At 41.1% G+C, this 6,891-nt stretch overlaps 1 long non-coding RNA gene across 1 annotated transcript; it reads left to right on the top strand.

The window, feature by feature from the left end:
- Positions 1-1,240: 1,240 nt before the first annotated feature.
- LOC144892037 (uncharacterized) lies at positions 1,241-5,686 on the top strand. The gene is made up of 3 exons (XR_013623353.1): positions 1,241-1,259; positions 2,185-2,256; positions 5,648-5,686. It is a non-coding gene; the product is annotated as an uncharacterized LOC144892037 (long non-coding RNA).
- The last annotated feature ends 1,205 nt before the right edge of the window (positions 5,687-6,891 follow it).

Consider the following 6,891-nt stretch of genomic DNA (forward strand, 5'->3'; position numbering starts at 1 on the left):
GTGGTCAAATGCTGTCTTTGGTTTTCGCCAAACATGTCTTCTGGTACTGTGGCCAAATAGCTCTACCTTTGACTCATCTGTCCAGAGCACATTGTTCCAGAAGTGCTGGTCTTTGCCTCGGTGTTCATTGGCAAACTTTAGTCTTGCCCTGATGTTCTTTCTGGACAGCAAAGGTTTCCTCCTGGCACACCTCCCATGTAGATCAAATTTGTGCAGCCTCTTTCTAATGGTGGACTCGTGCACTTTGACATCAACAGTGGCAAGAGCTACCCGTAGGTACCGTGATGACATTCTGGGGTTCTTAGAGACTTCTTTCAGCATCTTGCGGTCAGCTCTCGGGCTGAACTTGCTGGGGTGGCCTGGCCTGAACAAGTTGGCAGTTGTTTGGAATCTTCTCCACTTGTAGATGATCTTCCGGGCAGTCGAATGATTGATTTCAAATTGTTTGGAGATCTTTTTAAATCCCTCTGACTCGTAGGCTTCTATAACCTTCTTTCTGAAGGCCTCAGAGAGCTCTTTTGATCTAGGGATGGTGACGCCACACACTTCAACAACAAAGAGCAAACCAAACTAAATGTCTGAGGTTTAAATAAGACAGGTTCCTCCAAGATCCTCTCTAACGATGTTCTAATCATTTGCACCTGAGCTGGTGCACCTGATTCTAATTTTAGGTATTTGAAGTCGTGATAAATGTAGGGGTGTACTTACTTTTTCCACATGCGAAATTTGCATTTATGTTTATTTAAATTATACAATGGACTACAAAATGTAAATGTTTCATGATATTTGTTATATTATATCACCTTTATCTATCAATATTGTTGAAATGAAGATCAAATAGCTGCATGTTGAAATATGTTGAAAAAGTCAAAACTTTACATGGGTTGTACTTACTTTTTCACGTGACTGGAGGTCGAAGGTGTTATCATGTGGACCTTTTGTTTTCTATTTCAGGTTGCTTTGAAGAAAGCAATTCATGTGGAGGAGAACGACGACGTAAGTTTGTGTGAATGTGGAGATAACTGTGTTTTAACTGCTGAACCAACAGTTCAATGTACCTCGGAACTGTCTTGATAGAACTTTTGTCTGTGCTGGATCCTTGTCGATTGGCCCATGATGATGTGAGTCCCCCTGTGTGAGTTACAGCTTTGTGGGTGCAGCTCCGGGGTAAGTTTACCTTTTATACAGGTTTTCTTTTCTTCTTTTGTAGCTGTTGGAAGAAGCTGAGATGTTGCGGCGACTTGACCATCCACACATTCGTAAGTTTGGATTTCACTCAAACTTATTGCAGTATGCACTATGACGTCACTCGAGTGAGTGCATACCTCCGCCAGGTTAAACCTTTTACATTTTCTATTCCATTGATAGGCCGGATCTGGATCCAGACCTCCAAAATCGAATGAGCTTGTTCTTGTCACCAACCCAACTCATCCACCAAGTTTTGTCCAAATCTGTCCGTGGATTGAAGCATCGACCAAATGTGGATTGAATAAAGATTGCTGGAACGGACGGAGTGGGAATTGTTGGAACGAACCGAACGGGAATTGAAAGCAACAGACAGTTTGAATTGGGGAGACACCACACTGGGGATACATCGACAAACTAACTTTAACGCATGTTCCCATTCCTGGACCCCTTAGGCAATGGGCAAAGGTGCACCTTTACCTGGACTAAGAAATAACTATCTTGGGATTCCTGGAGTGTACATGGATGCGCTCCCTCATTGATACATTTTCCAAATCCACAGCAATATCCGGTACATAGTTTTTGGCCCTTTCTATCAATGATGAAGAATCGCTTTAGAAATAAAAAAATTCTCGTATCTGGATCCGGATCTTCACTAAAAAGAATCCAAAAAAGACCTCAGGATCTCAAGGCCGCCGCCCGAACCATTAGGCCAACACCAGTGCCAGTGATAACTCGCCCACTCTTCATGAAGGACCCCGTGGGATCCTCAACGCACACGGACTCATGTCCGCAGATGGGATGCCGGTTTGACGTCCATCCGAGGGACAGCACACAGAATCACCTGTGAAACACGAACTTGTCACACTGTTGATCAGTTGTCATCGGAAGGGTCACACTAAATTCATGTGTTCATCATAAATGTTTAAAGGTGTTTAACTTTGGACGAGTTTCTTTATGCCATCTGAACTTGTGCTCCGCCATGTTGTTTCCTGACAGTGAAGCTCATTGGCGCACATCAAGATCAGATCTCAAAGGAAGTGGTCATCGCGATGGACTATGTCACTGCAGGTGAGGTTTCTGAAGTCGTTTTGCTGAAACTCCGCTGTTTGTGTCCATCACTTTTACTTGAGCAGACAAATAACTTGGTAATTGGCAAACTTGAATTATAATGTCTTGATTGTTGGGACTTTTTAGGTTCATGCTCGACCATGAATATTTGTTATGGGAACAAAAAGAGCAGAAAAGATCATGTGAACATGTTTTGTTTCACCTTCTCGTGTTCTCAATCTGATGTCCCGATAACCAGGTGTGTTGAGCTCAACCATGAGTGTTGATCAGAGGAACAAAGTAAATAAATTGCATTTGAAGTTGAGGTCTGTTCCTCTGATATCTGGCACATCTTTCACTTCTTACAAATCCCAAGAGAATATCCATGGCGTTTGTGCAGAAAAATACAGAGAAGTCGCATGAACATTGAGCAGAGAACAAAGACCAAGGTGCACATGCAGACCAAGCAGCGGGCGGAGGGGCGCAGGAAGGTGCGCGGTGTTGGGCCCGACAGCGAGAAGATCAGGTCATGAGCAGAGGGAGGGCAGCCGTGGCAGGAAGGGGGTGGTTTGGGAAGTGGTTTGGACAAGTTTGGTTTGGAGATGTAGTTTGGAGAAGTAGTTTGGGAAGTGGGTTGAAGAAGTGGTTTGGAGAAGTGCTTTGGAGAAGTGGTTTGGGGAGTGGTTTGGAGAAGTGGTTTGGAGAAGTGGTTTGGGAAGTGGTTTTGAGAAGTGGTTTGGGAAGTAGTTTGGGAAGTGGTTTGGAGAAGTGGTTTGGAGAAGTGGTTTGGGAAGTGGTTTGGAGATGTGGTTTGGGAAGTGGTTTGGGAAGTGGTTTGGAGAAGTGGTTTGGGAAGTGGTTTGTAGATGTGGTTTGGAGAAGTGGTTTGGAGATGTGGTTTGGAGATGTGGTTTGGAGAAGTGGTTTGGAGAAGTGGTTTGGAGATGTGGTTTGGAGATGTGGTTTGGAGATGTGGTTTGGGAAGTGGTTTGGAGATGTGGTTTGGAGATGTGGTTTGGAGATGTGGTTTGGAGAAGTGGTTTGGAGAAGTGGTTTGGAGATGTGGTTTGGAGAAGTGGTTTGGAGAAGTGGTTTGGAGATGTGGTTTGGAGAAGTGGTTTGGAAAAGTGGCTTGGAGATGTGGTTTGGAGAAGTGGTTTGGAGAAGTGGTTTGCAGAAGTGGTTTGGAGAAGTGGTTTGGAGATGTGGTTTGGAGAAGTGGTTTGGAGAAGTGGTTTGGAGAAGTGGTTTGGAGAAGTGGTTTGGAGATGTGGTTTGGAGAAGTGGTTTGGAGAAGTGGTTTGGAGAAGTGGTTTGGAGAAGTGGTTTGCAGAAGTGGTTTGGAGAAGTGGTTTGGAGAAGTGGTTTGGAGATGTGGTTTGGAGATGTGGTTTGGAGAAGTGGTTTGGAGAAGTGGTTTGGAGATGTGGTTTGGACGGTTCGAAAGGTCTAAAGGTCTAAAGGAACGGTCTAAAGGTTCGAACGGTCTAAAGCTCTAAATGATCAAAGGTCAATGGGTCTTGTCTAATGGGTCTAAACTCTAAAGTGTCTTATGGGTCTTTGTGGTCTTCAGTGTATTTTGGGTCTTTGGGGTATTTTATGTTCTCTGGATCTTTTGGGTCTTCAAAGGTTTAAGGGTTCTCAGCAGTCTAAAGGGTCGAAAGGTACATTGCAACAGTACATAATTTATAGATATCACACGGCTTCACCACCTCACAGATTCACGGGCCATGTTTTTCAATTTTATAGATACTAGAATAGAAGACCCGTCGCTTCGCTGATGGAAATACCAATCTTTGCTGCGATGGCTGATCTATGGGGGTAGAAAAAGGATTCCTGAGAGATCCTGTTCTCCGTGCAGGGATAACCAACGTCACGTGTTGGCATTTGCAGTTTTCACACACGTGTCCATGTACCCTCAAAAAAAAATTAAATTAAAAAAGGATTTGTTTTTTTTTGGATCACAAACACTCTCTGGAGTTACACGAATCCACCGTACTTGGATTTATTGAAATCCGTTCTCAAGTTATAACAAGCCAAACAAACAGAAAAACAGACAGACACACAACTCCTTTTATAAACTAGATTTGAAGAAGAAGAAGAAGACGTTTTCGTCACACATACATACATAACCATGTACGTTTGCTCTATGATAATAAGATAGTCAGGCAGTTTAGCAGCATATTTATCGAAAATGGGGAACGGCTTGACAAAAGCGCCATTTTTATTTTGGTGGTCCACTAGACCATGTACAATAGATTTAGGACCGGAGGCAAGAAATATACAGTGTTCTTCACCTTTTTATTGGACAAAAACCAATTATGTATATATTTTGAACAAGGAGGCTAACTTTTATTTCATTACGTGCAGTTATTTGTAAAACTTATGCATGCCTGCATAACAAATCTGACGCTTCTATGTAATATAATACCGAGTGTTTATACAAATGTGTTATACTTGTGCCTCGCGCACCTCTCATATATCTAACATGTACGCAACTACAAGGATGTAATGACAATGTAGCTTTAGAACAGACAACATGTTGTTCAAGGTAATTTGTCCAGCAATTTGTGTATTTACGATTTTAGTCTAACTCCAATAGCTGATGATTTATTTGCATAAATGTATTGCTCGATATCATGCTGTGCGAGTCGTATTTGCGCAAAAGTCAAACACTGTATATGTCTTGCCTCCGGTCCTAATTCTATTGCATATGGTCTAATATGGTCTAATGAAGCACTAAAATAAAAATGGTACTTTTGTAAAGTCGTTCCCCAAAAAATTGCTCAGCTGCCAAACTAAGATACTTGTTTTCACTCTCATACTGATGTGTTTTGACAGAAATAACATTCTGAAAGTTGATGATTTGTTCTATTTATTTTCAGTATACATGTTTCAATTGAATTTGTTAGATTTTTTATTTGTTAGATTGAATTTGAAATTGAAATTTGTTGAAAATAATTTTTTTTAAATTGAATTTGTTAGATTTTTTTGTTCGATTTTATGTTAATAAATTTCAATTGTTAGGGAAATGTTACCTTGTGCCATGGAATCATTATTTATCAGAAATAACCAAATTCACTCTCATCCAACAAAACAGTGAAAACCTTAATTTAACTTTTAACACAACTGTTTTCTCACAAAAATATTTTATGTTCATGGGACCCAAATTCTGGAATGACGTGGAAACAGGTGTTGAACAGGTGACTGGCCTCGGAAGCTTTAAAATTGAAACATTGATTCTTTGATACATACAGTAAGTTTAATCATGCTCATGCATAATTATACCTCTGAGATCTGACACCTGATTATTGCTGTTGGACGTTGGTGCTATTTGAATATGCGTTTCTTTGTATACATAGAGATGTCATACCGTGGACTCCTTTACTCTTACGTTGCCTCTATGTTCTAGATATTGTTACTGAAGTCGCCTCTGGATAACCCCAAGAGAGCAGTGAGTTCCAAAGAGACCACGAACATCAACTGCAACCCCAAACTTGGGCCGGGTACTCCCGCCCAACGTCGGTTTACCGTACCGGTGAATCAAGCGTGGCAGATTTTGTCAAGCGAATCAACGCCGCATGCCACCTTATGAGGGCTACCATTACCATTGAGAAATCGGACCAACTGCCCACTGGGAACGCAATTCAGACCAACCCCAAGCAGGATAAATCAGGACACATTCAACACTTCAATAATTTATGACACATCAAGCAAAGCGATCGAAAGAGCGGCACATAAAATACAAACACATTTCATGAATTAGAAATGAATGAATTAAAAGCAAATGAATTAAAAAAAGAAAAAAGAAAAAAAAAAAGCACATTGTATTAATGTGCACATCTCATTTTTCAAGTAAGGCATGAACAAACACAAATGAACAAACACATTTCATGAATTAGAAAAATTTCATGAACAAACACATTTCATGAAACATGAATTATAAAAAAATTTTAAAAAGCACATTGTATTAATGTGCACATCTCATTTTTCAAGTAAGGCATGAACAAACACAAATGAACAAACACATTTCATGAATTAGAAAAATTTCATGAACAAACACATTTCATGAACATGAATTATAAAAAATTTTTAAAAAGCACATTGTATTAATGTGCACATCTCATTTTTCAAGTAAGGCACATTCAGCAAACATATACATTTCCCCTTACCCTCTGCCAATCATACTCGTACTTATGAACAATCACTTAAAACAACTATAATACTGGATCCACGAGGAAGACACAGAGAGATTGGGTTGAGGGGGAAAGAGAATGTAGAAGTGATAAGAAAAGGTTTGAGGGACTTTGTCATGCTCTCGGCACACCCGAGCCCAAATTCGTGCCTCCCCTTGCAACAGAGCCCCAATGGTCGAGGTCTTTATATGGGGTGGCAGAATAATGGCGACACCCAACATAAGGTGAGAGAAAAGTTGCTCAGACAGAAGTTGTTTCGACCCCTTTCAGTGCCTGCCCCTTTGCGTGACGTGAATGCGGCATGGCAAAATCAGTGACAGGTGGACAACGAGGGGGAGAGGTACGGTATAAAACCAAGAGTAAAGGCGAAATCTCTCTCTCTTTGACAAACACCTGAACCAGAGCAGACTTTTGAGAACCAATGATCGAGATACTGCGCTGGAGCTGGAAAATACTGGGC

The sequence above is a fragment of the Myxine glutinosa genome, chromosome 5 (assembly GCF_964187855.1).
Source record: "Myxine glutinosa chromosome 5, kmMyxGlut1.1, whole genome shotgun sequence".
In the NCBI taxonomy this organism is placed as follows: Eukaryota; Metazoa; Chordata; class Myxini; order Myxiniformes; family Myxinidae; genus Myxine; species Myxine glutinosa.